The sequence below is a fragment of the Falco naumanni genome, chromosome 13, assembly GCF_017639655.2.
Source record: "Falco naumanni isolate bFalNau1 chromosome 13, bFalNau1.pat, whole genome shotgun sequence".
NCBI lineage: Eukaryota > Metazoa > Chordata > Aves > Falconiformes > Falconidae > Falco > Falco naumanni.
This window is the reverse complement of record NC_054066.1, coordinates 22,226,483-22,240,491: the sequence shown is the minus strand read 5'-3', so window position 1 is coordinate 22,240,491 and position 14,009 is coordinate 22,226,483. Positions and strand designations below refer to the sequence as shown.

The 14,009-nt window shown below is 39.6% G+C and overlaps 1 protein-coding gene across 9 annotated transcripts in view; it reads right to left on the bottom strand.

The window, feature by feature from the left end:
• Nucleotides 1–14,009, bottom strand: part of TBL1XR1 (TBL1X receptor 1) — a 117,702-nt gene that overhangs the window by 25,470 nt on the left and 78,223 nt on the right. The window lies entirely within an intron of this gene.

Sequence of the window (14,009 nt, the reverse complement as noted above, 5' to 3'; positions counted from 1 at the left end):
CTCAGTGATCAACATGCCATGGCCACCCCCTCACTTCATGGTGAAGTCACAACCTGCCACCGATGTCTGCCAAAGGAAAACAGTAATGGGAAAGAAAAGAAACCTGGTAACCCACGAACCACATGAACTCCATGTTCCCTAATGCCCTAACACGGCCCTAGGGCTTGTCTGGGAGGTGATGGAGAAGACTTCTTAAAAGTGGCATCATGTAAATGAAAACAGAAACAAGAATAGAGGAGGAAAGGCTGAGAAGAAAAAAAAAAAAAAAAAAAAAAGGAGGCAAAAAATAATTTATCTTTATGTATGCACCCATTCGCATACACACACACCCCACATACTAACAAATTCACTAATGCTGGTTTATTTCCCCCAAATCCACTATTTCTATGTGCAATCAACTACTTATTTTGGGCACTTAAGAGCTATTAATATGCCTCTTTATTTTAGATACAGCGATTAAGTAACTGAAAAAGACACAGAAAAATAAGTCAAAAATAAGTAGAAATGACACAAAATTCCTATCAGTCTTAGATTGCTAGCCTAATTTGCAAAGGACCCATTAAAAAGACCTCAAAATATTTGCACCTGGATGTCCCAAATCCATTCTGAAAATGTAACAAGATCCTTGAGGCCCTTTTTTTGTGGCCCTTATAAAAATTCCAAGTCTTCCTCAAACCATTCTGTGGATTTACAGGAAATGTGGCAAAATACGATGCAGCCACACTATTGTTTTAGCTCCCAGTGTACTTTTAAAGGAAATGTGCTCTTACTTGCCTCTACTTTTGTTTAGCACCATGGAGCAGTCACAGTGCACGTGAAGTGAATTCTTTACCAGTAAAACTAGGATTAAATTAAAACCAAATTAAAAAAAAACCAACAGGTAAAAAATAGATGTGCATGAGGACTTAGGACCATGCCCAAATCGCTCGTGGTCTTCCAGTCCTTGGGACCACACCTGGATCCATATTCACTGTTTAAAATCAAGTCCCCTTCAGCACGCCTCTTCCCAGGCTCTCAACCCACACACATCGCTGTGATGCTCAGCAGTGCCAGTTCCAATGAAACCGTATTACAGCTCAGGTAACCCATCACCCTGCTCTCCCTTGACCATCCGAAACCACCAAGCCACAGGCACTGGTTTTCTACAGGACCCCTTCCAAGAGAAGGAGCCTGTGGTTTATAACACCACTGTTCTATTAGAATCGGCACAGTATCAAGATATCCCAGGTAATTTTCAATGTTGCTATAGAAATTCCCTGAACTTCCAAAATTTATCAGGCGTAAAACATATCAGCTATAAAATAAAACCCAACTGTCTATACAAGTGCTGGCCTCAAGATCTACCCAAGAACTAGCTGTACCACAGGTCAGAAACAGAGATAACACGCACCTGTGCTTCAGACAAACCGACCCACTCATTCCAACTCTGAATCTATGTCAGAACTCCCACAAAAAAATAATTTGGAAAGGGAATGAGGTTTCTTGTCCCAGAGCCAACACACCAACTCTTGACTTAGCTTCCACACAGCAAAAACGTGCCTGTATTTCTGTAACATGCCTACCGTAACTCAGACGCACAGGCTCTCTTCGCAAGGGTTTCTCCACCCCTTGAGGTCCATTCACACATTTCCATACTTTGGGTAAAACTCACAAGTAAAATCCGTTATAATGAGATCAAATTCCACTATCACGAACACTGGATCTGTAGACTAAGGGGTGCCCAACAGTACAAATCTGATTGCATTTCTGACAAATTATTATTCTACTCTGCATGTTTGTGCTAGCTTTGTACTCTTCTTCCAGGTTCATGCCAAACGCTAGAGAACAGATGCCGCCCGATATGGCTCCTGGCCTAATAGTTTTTTTTGGTTGGTTTTCTCTTAAACAAACTTGAACTGGCAGTGAAAGTTTATTCATGAGATTAGCACTTTGTATCTCTTAATCACAGTTTTATAACGTACAGTAGATTCATTGTATCATCAAACAACAGCCTCAGAAAGTAGTATTTCTGCAGTTCTAGGTGGGCTCTAACACACATTAGGTAGGATAACAGAAAAAACCTGGCAGGCTGCTGTGAATAGTAATTCCCCCAAACATACCCATTATTAGTTTGATACCAAATATAATATGTTAAAGGGAACAGCTAATGCTCCGGGTAGCTCTGGAAAAAATGCTTAATGTTCAGATATAAACAGACTGCTACATTGATCCATGGAAAACAGAAGGCTGGCTACAGAAAGAATAAATCTCCTACAACAGAAATATTGTCACTAGTCCTTTTATTTTTTCCTCTTTCATAAGAAATCTAGACAAATATTTTGCCAGCATGTGTGCACATAGACAGTGATACCATTTTGTTTTTAATCGCTGCTTAAGAATCTTCCTTTTTTTAATGACCACGATGGTTGAGAAGGGGGAAAAAAAAAAAAAAAAAAGCAAATCATATGACCCAGCCTGGGAATAGCTTTTTAACTCCACCCAAAAAACTTGCAGGTGTGTACAAGTCCTTTGGGAAGTGTTATTACAATTCTGCTTTACATTGGTATTACCTCTCTTAAAAATAAAAATGAAGTCCCGCACGTGACACACAATTCCTCTTCATTACGCTTTGCCACTAACACTGGGAGTTCCACAGCCTGGCAAACCTACTGGCTGAACTCAACAGCTATGAGACCACCGTTACGATGACTCGGGGGACCGGGCACACCCCACAGCCCAGGAAGGTGTTGATACACTAACCACCATTTCTCCAGCTGCATCCAGGTCAATTAAGCCAGTGAGGCACCAATGCCACCAAGGCTGCTCTCATTTATCAACTCAGAGGTGCTGAATGGAGTGAAAAGGGTGCAATTTAAATCCAACCACTCAGACCAGACAAACTCCCAGATTTGTGAGGTTTCGGCAGGACCTCGTTCAGACACCAAATCCGCTGTGTGAGTAGCTTGCAGAGCTGCAGTTTTAATCCAGGGCTCCACAAAACACTGTTGCTGGTGGCTGCTGTTCTACTAAGGTGTTCTCTGGAGGCTCTTTTTCCCAAGACATGGTGGGTCTACCCCAAATGGCTGCTGACCTCAGTAAGACTACATCCAAAGACAATGCTATGTATAGCCCTTTAGAAACAGTTCATAAAGAAAAACTCCTAAAACATGTTAGTGGTTCCTGTTATGTCAAGCATGCAGTGCATGATCAATGTTGTACGTCCTTCTGTGTAAGAACATATTAAGATATCAATTTCAACCAAAATGAACATTTTCTCATACTTTAAAAAAGAAGTTGAGTTTTCTTTAACTATATTAACTAACTGCTCTAAACACTCCTCTTTGCTCTTTCACATTTTCACTTGAGAGATGGGGTCCAATATTGTATTGGGCACAATACAAATGAGCCCTGATTAAAGTTCTACTACCTGAAAATCTGCAATTAAGAATTCTTTCTAACCTTCTGAATTTAAAGGAAATTTATTTTTTAAAATAAATTAAATGCATAAGTTTTGTTTTAATATATTTCAACATTAAATGTATCGCATTTTTTACCTGTGTCTCAAACTTGCTATTATTTAAATGTGCCCTTTTTTAAACTTAAGCTTCAATAATCTATGTCAAATGTGAACATGCATAAAAAATTATCTATAATTCTACCTAATGAACCTTCTTACTGATTTCCCATATGATCAAACTTTGCTAGTTTTCCTTCCAGCAATTTAAAACAAGAGATGCTTCTCATGTTCATCTTTCAACTCTACTGCTTTGCTTCTAACCTCAGGAATACAGCTTCTTTTCCAAATACTAAAAAAAAAATTTTTCCTTTCCTCATCTGAATTGTTTTCCTTAGCTCAGGTGATAAACATTTGTATTCTGTACTTCAGCTTTAGTGACCTAATTTACGGCAAAAGCCTCTGCCTTTCCATGCCAATTTGAGAGCATGAAGTTTACAAGATGAGATACAAGTTTGAAATTCTCCAGGGGAGAAAAAAAAAAAATTACAATCCTGAAAGGGAAGGGGAAAAAACCCCCAACAAAACCACCCAAAACCTTAGCTAAAAATAACAGTTACTGTCTACTTATCTGAGTACTCAGTCCCCAGAAACGCCAAGCAGAGTCCTGAGTACTATTACAAAATAAGCTGCAGATGAAGCCCATTTGTTGGTTTTGCCTAGAGCAAAGTAGTATTTAATTACTGAACTATGAATCTCCTCCCCAAAGTCATATGCTGTGTGACCCAGGAGGCTGGGATTCCGGATGTTACAGCAGAGACACAAGTGACAGTATATTCAGTATCATATTTCCAGGCTATGGCTACAAAGCTGCACACTTTATGCTTTCTAGAGTTAAAAATACATCTTCCTAGACAGCTATAGGGCACCTTGCAGTGATTCTTGGCAGCCATATTTTGTAAATCCCTAGATTGACTACAGAAACAGGGTATTTCTGGTACTGACACTTTATTCAATACTCTTTAGGTACTTAAACCTCTTTTTTTCCTTGTTACAGTGCAACACAAGAAGAAATTATGTGTTTGAGGGTGATTTCCCCCCATATTTCCTGTATCAGAATAGCAAAAAAGGATTGTGTATTAGTATTTTAAAGACCTTCTAACTGTTTGGGGAACAATGAAAACAGGCACAATTCTTTCGCATGATAATTGCGACTCTGTTAAAACGGAGGTAGTTCTGATACATCTTTCTGCAGGAGAGGATATGTTATTCCTTCAAAACCTGAAAATCAAGACCAGCTGCTCAGAACATGCACCTGTATCCCACTAAAACCACCAGCAGAAATTCCTGCCTCATTTTTGGCTATTTCATAAAAGCCATCCTTCCCTGACTCCGCACAGGATCCCAACCCCAAACATCTCATCTCGGTCTCCTGAAGGTGGACAAGCTTTTAATCACCGAGCTCAAGTCTGATGATGCAGGGATTAAATGAAAACTGTCCAGAAGTAGTAGTTAAAAAATTAAATCACCACCCTCTCTCAACACTTCAATAACTTTCAGAGCACATCGCGAAATATAACCAAACATAATGAAATTCTCCTTGATCACACACCTAATCCAGACCAAAGGCATTTTTTGGAAAGGAAGAGCCTGTGATTTGAAGAGATGATCCTCAGGGTTAGATTGTTTTACCTGCACACAAGCTGGGCAGATGCCTGTGGCAGCAAAACTGGAAATGTGGCGTTCCTAAAACTGACTAGAAACAGGTAACTTCTGATCCATGACCAGAATTAGCACACCTACCTGGGGAAGCAGCAGTACAGGTATCCATATGGATTGCTTCACAAGATGACCTGCAAAGTTCACCCTCTAGGCTCTGTATGTTAAATGTATCTAACTTTGTAATGGAGAGGGAAGCACCAGACAAACGCTTGTTGTTACTACAGGGAGACACATCTGTCTCTCAAAGGGAAAATTTTCTTACTGGAGGGGCCATCACAGGAATGGTGGTAACATCAGGCAAGCTGTAGAGCTTCCATTCTTAGGCCATTAGATGAATGTCCCTTTAGACAGAGTTATGATCCTTTGGGAATACCTAATTTAAATAAATTAAGCCTTTTGCAATCAGACTTACAGACCCTGTCTCAAGAAGGCTTTGTAAAATTGTTAAATGGCTTTGCTAAACACTAAAATAACAGCCTACTAATATTCTCAGGATCTAGACACAGAATAGCTGTAGGTTGCTGGAATCAAGTGCGAGAAAGATTAAAAACTGGAAGAAGCATTATCTGCTATGTTGTTTAAAATCCCATGCAATATACCTCTTCAGCATGCACCCAGTTTTTAAGCATGCAACTATACGACTGCTAATCTCCCATGCTGCATTAAAAAGCTTTAGCAAAAAATTAATTATGGATGAATGTGGGAGCACACCCATTAATCCTTGCTTGCATCAAACTGTGTAAAAATTTCAGAGAAAATAACTGATTGAGAAGAGCTCTTGAGTCAGTCAAAACAAGCCCTATCGAGAGCTTCTGCTGAGACTAAGGTAGGGGAGGGACAACATCCAAAAAATGTCTTGTATTTGTCACCCATGCACCATTGAAAATAAAAGTGCTATGGTTCAAGCTTTTTGATCAAGACCATGTAGAAATCAAACAGTTAAACAGAGTTAAAGATCTCCATACTGTGCTAAGCTTCTGCTCTCAGCTGGTAATTATTCTCATTTTCACTGCTGGAAAACCCACCAAATAGTGTGGCTAGTAGCCGGATCAAGAACGTTCCATTTTTTCCAATACATTGTTCCTGATGTTCCCACAATAGATCATTCGGGGCTCTAAGGGACTGTGTCAATTGAATTGAATGATGTGGTCGCCTGCTGGTACATAAATGCAAAGGCAAAGCTGAGGGGGTTTATTTTCAAAACAGGAGACATTGATCCTGTGACAATGTTCCATTACCCTGACTTTATTTCTATTAGAGACAGTGATTACATCTACATCAATTGCTTGAGCTGATGGATATTGGTGCACTAACAGTGACACAGGTTTTTACTATGCTGCTGCCCTGCATACTGATGGCTTACAAAATAAAAGATTCATTCTGAGCTTGGACTAATACTACTTATTTGTCAATGAAAAATTACTGAAGTGGGGGCTGACTTTCGTAACTAGTTGATTTTCAGCTATCTGTGGGTTTGGGATGGGTCATGTTCTGGAAATCTCAATTGTGGAACGGTGGTTAGTTACCGTGTATAGCCTGGCACGGACTCTATTTGTTATGATTAAAACATTCATATTGGTACCTGATGGTGATAAAACAGCAAATGTAGTTCTTACAAGCATCTGTGGAAAGATATTTCCGCACACCTGCAACAGCATCCCTATCTTGACTGGGGATTTTTTCTTATGGGTGTAGAGACTCTTGCATTTTCCCATACCGTCACCCTTTTACAGTTCCTATCTGCTGTACTTGCTATCTTTCCCAAGCTGGTGATCCATCTTCTGGCTTTCATCTCTTGATCTGACAAATGATCTTGAGCCCGTGGTCATGCATTTGCCCTGGTTTTCACCTCTTCACCATGCACTGCCTACATGTACTCTGCACTCCTGAATTCATCTCTCCGACCGCTTTCAAGAGCGCTGACTTCATCTGTACTTCTTTTAGTCATTTCTTTTTCTACATTCTTCTTTCACTACTTTTCCATTACCACACATAAGTTGCTAACATTTTGCACAAATAAACTCTGGTTGTCGAAAAAAAAAAAATTAAATTCACCTTCAACAACAGTGATTTCTGTTCCAGCTAAGCCCTATTCATTTTATTTGCCCTTGTCTGTTTAGCCTTGTGCCCTGAGTCATGTCCTGAAGGGCTTGCAGAAGAAAGGCCTTTGTCTGACTTGCTGCACTGTATTTACTGCAGTGGGTTCCCTCATTCTTGATTACTAAGGTGTTTTTTTTTAATGATGCCATAACAACAACAAATTGAGGTGATTTGGAGTTATATCTACATAGAGTTACAAAGCACAGCAGAGGTCAGAGCTAGCAGCATCTGAACAACTGCAGAAACCGGGATAACAGCCAGAGCCAGCCAGCCTCTTCTCACGGCATCCCTCTGCCCCACGCTGACACCTACAACTCCTGTTAGCATACGGCTGGGCACCCCTTTGCTCAAGTCCATTGCATGCTGCACATCCGCAATTTTTCCGTAAGCAAAAGTCAAACAAAAAGACCCCAAATCTTCCTTTGTGGTGTGCCCTGGTACTTGCGAAGTTGAGCCGGTAGGGACCCCAGCAGCCCTTGCCTGGGAGATCCGAGAGCATTTGGCTGTGCAGCAGTGAATTTTGCTGGCCTAAGTTTGGAAACACTCATTAGAGGCCACCACTGCCTCTGGTTTTGGATTGAGTGTTTTGTTTTTTTAATGCTAGTTTTTTATGTTTTATTAAGGTTGCTATCAGTACTCGGGTAATTATCCTAAATTCCTGCAGGTCTTTGGGGCCTGGTTCATCTTTCCCAGTAAACAACCAAAGTCAAACTATAACCAAACACACATCGGTCTGGACATAGACAGTTGCAGGAACATGACCTTTTCCAACAAAGGATCCACTCACTCATTTGCCCTTCCCTTGCTGTGTGAGCCTCAATGCTCTCTCCTCAGCGTTTTTAGCACCTACAAAGCTAGTATCAATTGCAGCTTTTATTTTCAGCACAGAAGTTGACAGAACTACCCTATAAATAATACTAACCACATAAACACAGCAAGAGAAGCATTGCTGCAGTAGAAGACCCAGGACAAGGGATAATCCCTCTGTGTATGAACAACTTTCCAACTTTATTTCTGAATATTTCCAACATTATTTCAGAAAAGATCCCGGATTATTAGGCATAGCACGTAACTTCTGCAGTGTTGGGGATATAAACATGCGATTTGATTAGGAGGAAACCAGTGAGACAGTAATGAGGTGCTCTGTTCACAGGGCAGGTGAAAAAGGTTTGATCTACTCTAAACACAAATAAACCCAGCTCATTTCCCTGTTGTTAAGCCTAGTCTTATATGCCTTTCCCATAAGAAAAGAAGTTTTGGAATTGTGTACTCTGGTAGCTTCTAGTTTGAGGATAACAAATAATTTCTCTGAAATTCCTTTGCGAGTGTGTGAAAGCTGCCAATGTTTTCCTAAGGCAGATGTTTTGTTGAATACTAACAGCTCTAAGTCCACTGTTTCTGAAAAAAGGAGGATGAAATCTAAAACCCCTATGAGAAAATACCAGAATGGGGTGGGGTGGGGGGGGTGGGGAAAGAAAAAAAGCCCTAACAACCTCACAGGACACAGAGAAGATCCTTCAGTTACAATTTATTACAACTTCAAGTCAGGAAAATATGAACTGTTAACAAGGGAAGATATCATCTCCAGCTTTAGTGGCCGTTAATCAAGAGCAACTACATCAGAACCTGCTACTTACTGAAGAGTAGGCCAGGTTTATTTATTTATTAAGTGGGATGAAGAAAAAGCAAACAGTGCCCTTCGGATAGGGAAAATAATGAATTAATTATATTACAAATGCAGGGGTTTGTTGTGGTTTTTTCCAATAAAAAAACCTGACTACTTGGGATACAGCCAATACACTCATGAGGTCTGGACTGATGGCAAACAGGTAGATTGGTACTTACGAGTGTTAATAGTAGAAATACACTGTGCTTTAAACATGTTTTTCTCTATTAACCCAGATATTAAACACGTAGAGAATCTAACTGCAGTCAGACAGCAGAATTTGGTATTGAAAGTATGTGCTAACATTCATCATATTTAGTGTTCAAGGTTCTCTACAGCCATGAAACATAACCTAAACCCTGGAATAAATTAAATGTAAACTGACAAGTTGTTTCTAGCCCCAAGATGTTCACCTCAAAAGATTTAAAGACATGTAACTCATGACTGACTGCAGCATTATGCATGAATTGAGAGTTTTAAAGAAAGCTTATAAAGTTTACCCTCAGATTAAAACCTCAACTCTTTCCTTTACCCAAGCATTTTCACATCCAGCCCTGTTTACTAAAGGAGCCCAAAATGAGCCCAAAATGAGCTTGTGGGAGTCCGCAGGTAAATAACCATTATGAGTTCAGAACCTTTAAAAACAGAAAAAAAACCAAAAACCAAACCAACCTTTTGTAAAACCAAAAATAATAGATAACATGTTTTTGCAGTTGGTCATATGAACTTAAAAAAAATCCAACCTGTGAATCTGTATTAGATATATCTACTCGCACCCTCCTCCACGATCCCTGCAATATTAGATCGCTAATCTGCAAAAAAAGACATCCTTTCCCCATAACCACTCTACCAACACCACCTACAACACCACTTTTATTCCCAAATAAAATCAAATGCAACAGCAGTATTAACAAGTGCAAATGGCAGCTCTGAGTCTTTAAAAACTGTCTTAGAAATATAGCACATTTTTATTCAAGAATAATCAAATTGCAGTGGCTGAGCTTAAACAACAGAGATCACTTAATGCCAACAAGATCAAGTGCAAAAGGGCAATAAGAAACCATCTCCACCTAGGATATTTTTTTTTCAGTTAAAAACTAATTAGCAGGAAGAAATTATTAAATCAGAGCATTCCTCAGCAAAGAGAGATGGACTAATTAAAATTAACACAAATTTATTTTAGAAAAATGACCATTGAAATGGATCAGAAACTAACCATACTTATTTTAGCACTTCAAGATTTAAACTTCAGGTGAACTATGAAATTAAGTAGCTAATTTTTCCAGAAACCCCTAAATCACTTAGAAGCCTTATTCATCTGTTCTAACGAAGAACAGGATGTAAAGTGCTTGCCTTTCCTGAGTACTTCCTAAGACCAAGTTGACTTGTCTCTCAAAACCCACGACATAAATTAAGAAACAAACACTGGCTGACAAACATTATTTTTGGTATTCAAAGCGTCAAAGCTCTTCTTACCTGTTAAATTTAAATCAATTATTAGAGTAAGAGTTTAATATCTGTGATCTCAGCTCTCCTAAGGAGACTGGGCATGGTCACTCATGAATACACGACCCATTGTAGCCGCAAACAGCATGCAGTCATTCAATCGTCTTAGGCTGTGACACAGCATGATCAATGTACCTGTCCTATTTTCTATTTACAATCTAAAATAACAAAAATGTGAGACCAATGTGAAATTCTTATTTCTTCTTTCACTGCACTATATACTCATCCGCAATACAGATGTGATCTAATAAGAAGTAATAGAAAAATAAAGCAAGAGCAACCCAAGCAACATCTCTGAGATGCTGCACCAGCCAAGGCAGCTGGGCAAGCAGGCATGTGTGCCTGAGGCAGCTCTGGAGGTGGCAGTACCCAGCAGGTTACAAAGGCTGCTGGCACGGGTCACGAGGGCAGAGTACTACTTTACTTTTACTGAAACAAAAGATTGGGCATTCTTGGGTCACCCATCATCATTGGTGTCTCACGGCTCTCATTGCATCTGCCGCACAGGGTCTAGGAGGCAGCGAGGGAATAACCAAAGAATGAGAAAGGCAGCGAAGTGACTTGTAGACCCATGCCCCAGCTGCCAGTGTGGGACTGGACACTCAGCTACACAAGCTGAGCTGCAGACATGAGACCCTTGCCAGGACACAGGTAGCTCCAACAAAAGCACCTCATCCCCAGTAACTCCGCAACAAGGACTAGATTGTTTTCCAAGCCTGCAAGTATCTCTTTTCTTAATTTACATAATTTTCAGTTTCTGCTACAATAATCACCTTCAATGCAGACATTCAATCTCCACATCTCTACACCTTACTCTGTACCACACGTCAAAGTTTGACTGTGTAATTTTTCATGAGCAAAACTGTACTGTCTAGGCCTCAGTGCGATGTATTTTGGCAGAGAATGTCTCCATAAGTATCAGCTATACCTGAATTTCCTTAAGAAACAGTATTGATTTTTCCCTTTAGGTATATACGTTTAATGAAAAACTCACTCACACCTCCAAAGATCGTCTAGCCATTAAGTTGGTCCCCCTTCCCGCATCTGCTTATTTTTTTTCTCTAAATGAAGCTGTATCAAGGGTCTTTTGGCAGAATATTAAGAATAGCATATATGCTGAGGTGATGTGCCTATAATACATAGAAAAGACATGCAATACAGTCATCATCCTTGACCAGATTTTCCATACCCTGCAATATATCCTTTTTTTACTGGGAGCTGTTCCAATACCTGAATCATCAACAGCACTCTTTTCTTTCACAAAATGCCCTAAAAAATAAAAACAAGCTTCTTCCCTTGTCTGTTGAAAATAGAATATTTTACCTAACTCAAATTATCCTAGACTAAGGACAACTTTGAACAAATGCCAAGTTCTGATACTTCATCAGTGTTTAAGTCTAGAGGAATATTTATACTACTGTGAAGGAAAAATTCCCAGAGATCCGATGAACATGCCTGCCATAACACAGCCCCAGATGGCTCCTGCATATTGTAAAGTCACCTGTATCTGTAGAAGCAATTGAACTGTTAATCTTAGAAGACTAAAGCAGCCTACCAAATGTTCTTCTTGCTAATTTGGCATGTACAGAGGGTCTGGCTAGTGAAAGGAACCTGAACACACCTGTAGAGGGATACACAGTGAGTTTCAAAAAAAATTTGAAAGATGGTTTAAAAGAATGCCACTTCTCCTTTTCTGTATAGCACATGGCATATAAAAAAGCTATACCAAAGCAGCCTGTTGTGTATAAAAGTTTTCTTTTGCAAGGTTAGCATCCTTCAAAGCTGTATGCAAATGCTTACACGAGTGCCTACACACACATCCATAAAAACCTTAAAAATTAAAACTGTTGCCTTTGTACAGTATAAGCAAGAGAGTCTAACTGAAGCAACTCTTATCAAATGGTCTGAAAGTCACAAAAGATCCAATTAAGATAAAAAGTTCAAACCCAGGACATTTCCTCTTCTTTCTGACTGCTTAGGTCAACATCAGACATCTGTCCTCACTAATTTTTGAATTAATCCCCTTTGAAGCAAACTATTCAAAAGCTGAAGATATATCATCTGTCTGTCCGATGAGGCTTCCCCACCCCCACCCCATCAGAAGGTGCTGTTTTGAATTAAACAGTCTCCTCTACCGTGCAGTTGGAAACATGATCACAGCTTTGTGTAGAGAAAACAGTTTTGCTTAGTCAAGTTAAAACATCAGCAGAGATGGAAACACACCACGTCTTGTAACTGCAGGCTACTATTACACAGGCAGCTGCACTGAAATGGTCTTCAAACTGTCCCACAAATGACCTCTACTCTATCTTTTGCAGAATTAAGCAATCACAGTAACTGCTTCTGCTAGTTCAGATTTAAACACATTAGATAGGACGGATTTTCAAAAAAAGAAACCCACCATGTTAGGTTACCTTTACCATACCTCAAACACTGGAATAACAGGTTTCACACATGAACAATTCTGCTCACCCATTTCCAGTAACAGGAGCATTATTTGAAAACAAAGAGATGATAGAGAGCAAGAAGTCCATGACTTCTCCAGATGACATTATACTTTAATAAGTACTGCACAAATTGCTCACAACATTTTGAAAAATTTTCAGTATTTCTCAGACTCCAAAGAGCTCCCATCATCTTTCTTTTCTTACAATATTTATAAAGCTGTGATTTCTTTACTTTGCAGAATTGTCATTTAACATTCTTGAGTAATGATACTCAAAACTTCACAATGCCGTTGCTCATACAAATCTGAAAGCCTATTTTCTTCCACTCCAAGATTTAGAAACTCTAATGTAAGTCTACATGCATGATTTGTGCATACTCAAGGTATTACGTGCCTACAGGGCTGGCAACCATATATTGTGAATAGTACCATGCCCAAGTATTTTAGATAGACCAAATCCAATGCAACGACAGCAGGGAAAATGGCTTCGGTCTTTACACCAATTCACTTGCGTCTTCACATCGCATCCTTTTGCTTCCCTAATTTATCAGCCTCCAGAGCCTCCTCAAGCAAGGGCCCCCCTCCCCCCAATACCTCCAACACAGAAAGATCTACTAGCTTCTTACAATGACTACAGAACCCCATTGAGAAGTTCTTGTGTACCCCACCTTGTTTAAAAAAAACAAAAAAAACCAAAAAGAGAACTTGTGAAAAAAGTATGCATAGATACACATCAATCCAGAAGAAGAATTTGAACATATTCTAGTCCTACTGACTTCAATTGCTTAAGTGATTTGTTGGAGCAGAGCCAGTACAATAGTTCCTGCAAGAGCAAGGCCATAAAGAACAGTCAGCAGCATCCTCCTCTGCCTGGGGGGGGGGGGTCTGCTTCCAAGGGAAGGGCTGCTAAAACAAACTCCCTCTGTCTTCGAGGGCCCTCTACAGACCTACGATAATACACAAACAGAGCTTGCTAAAAACTTTTAGGGATTGTGATTTTTTTTTAAAAAAGACAGACATCTGCTACACCCACAAGACATTTGTTAAATTACAGCATATATTAAAAAGTCTACAGATACCAATGTGGTATCTGTTATCTACTGCCGAAAGAACAAATACTCAATTGTGCTCTTGCA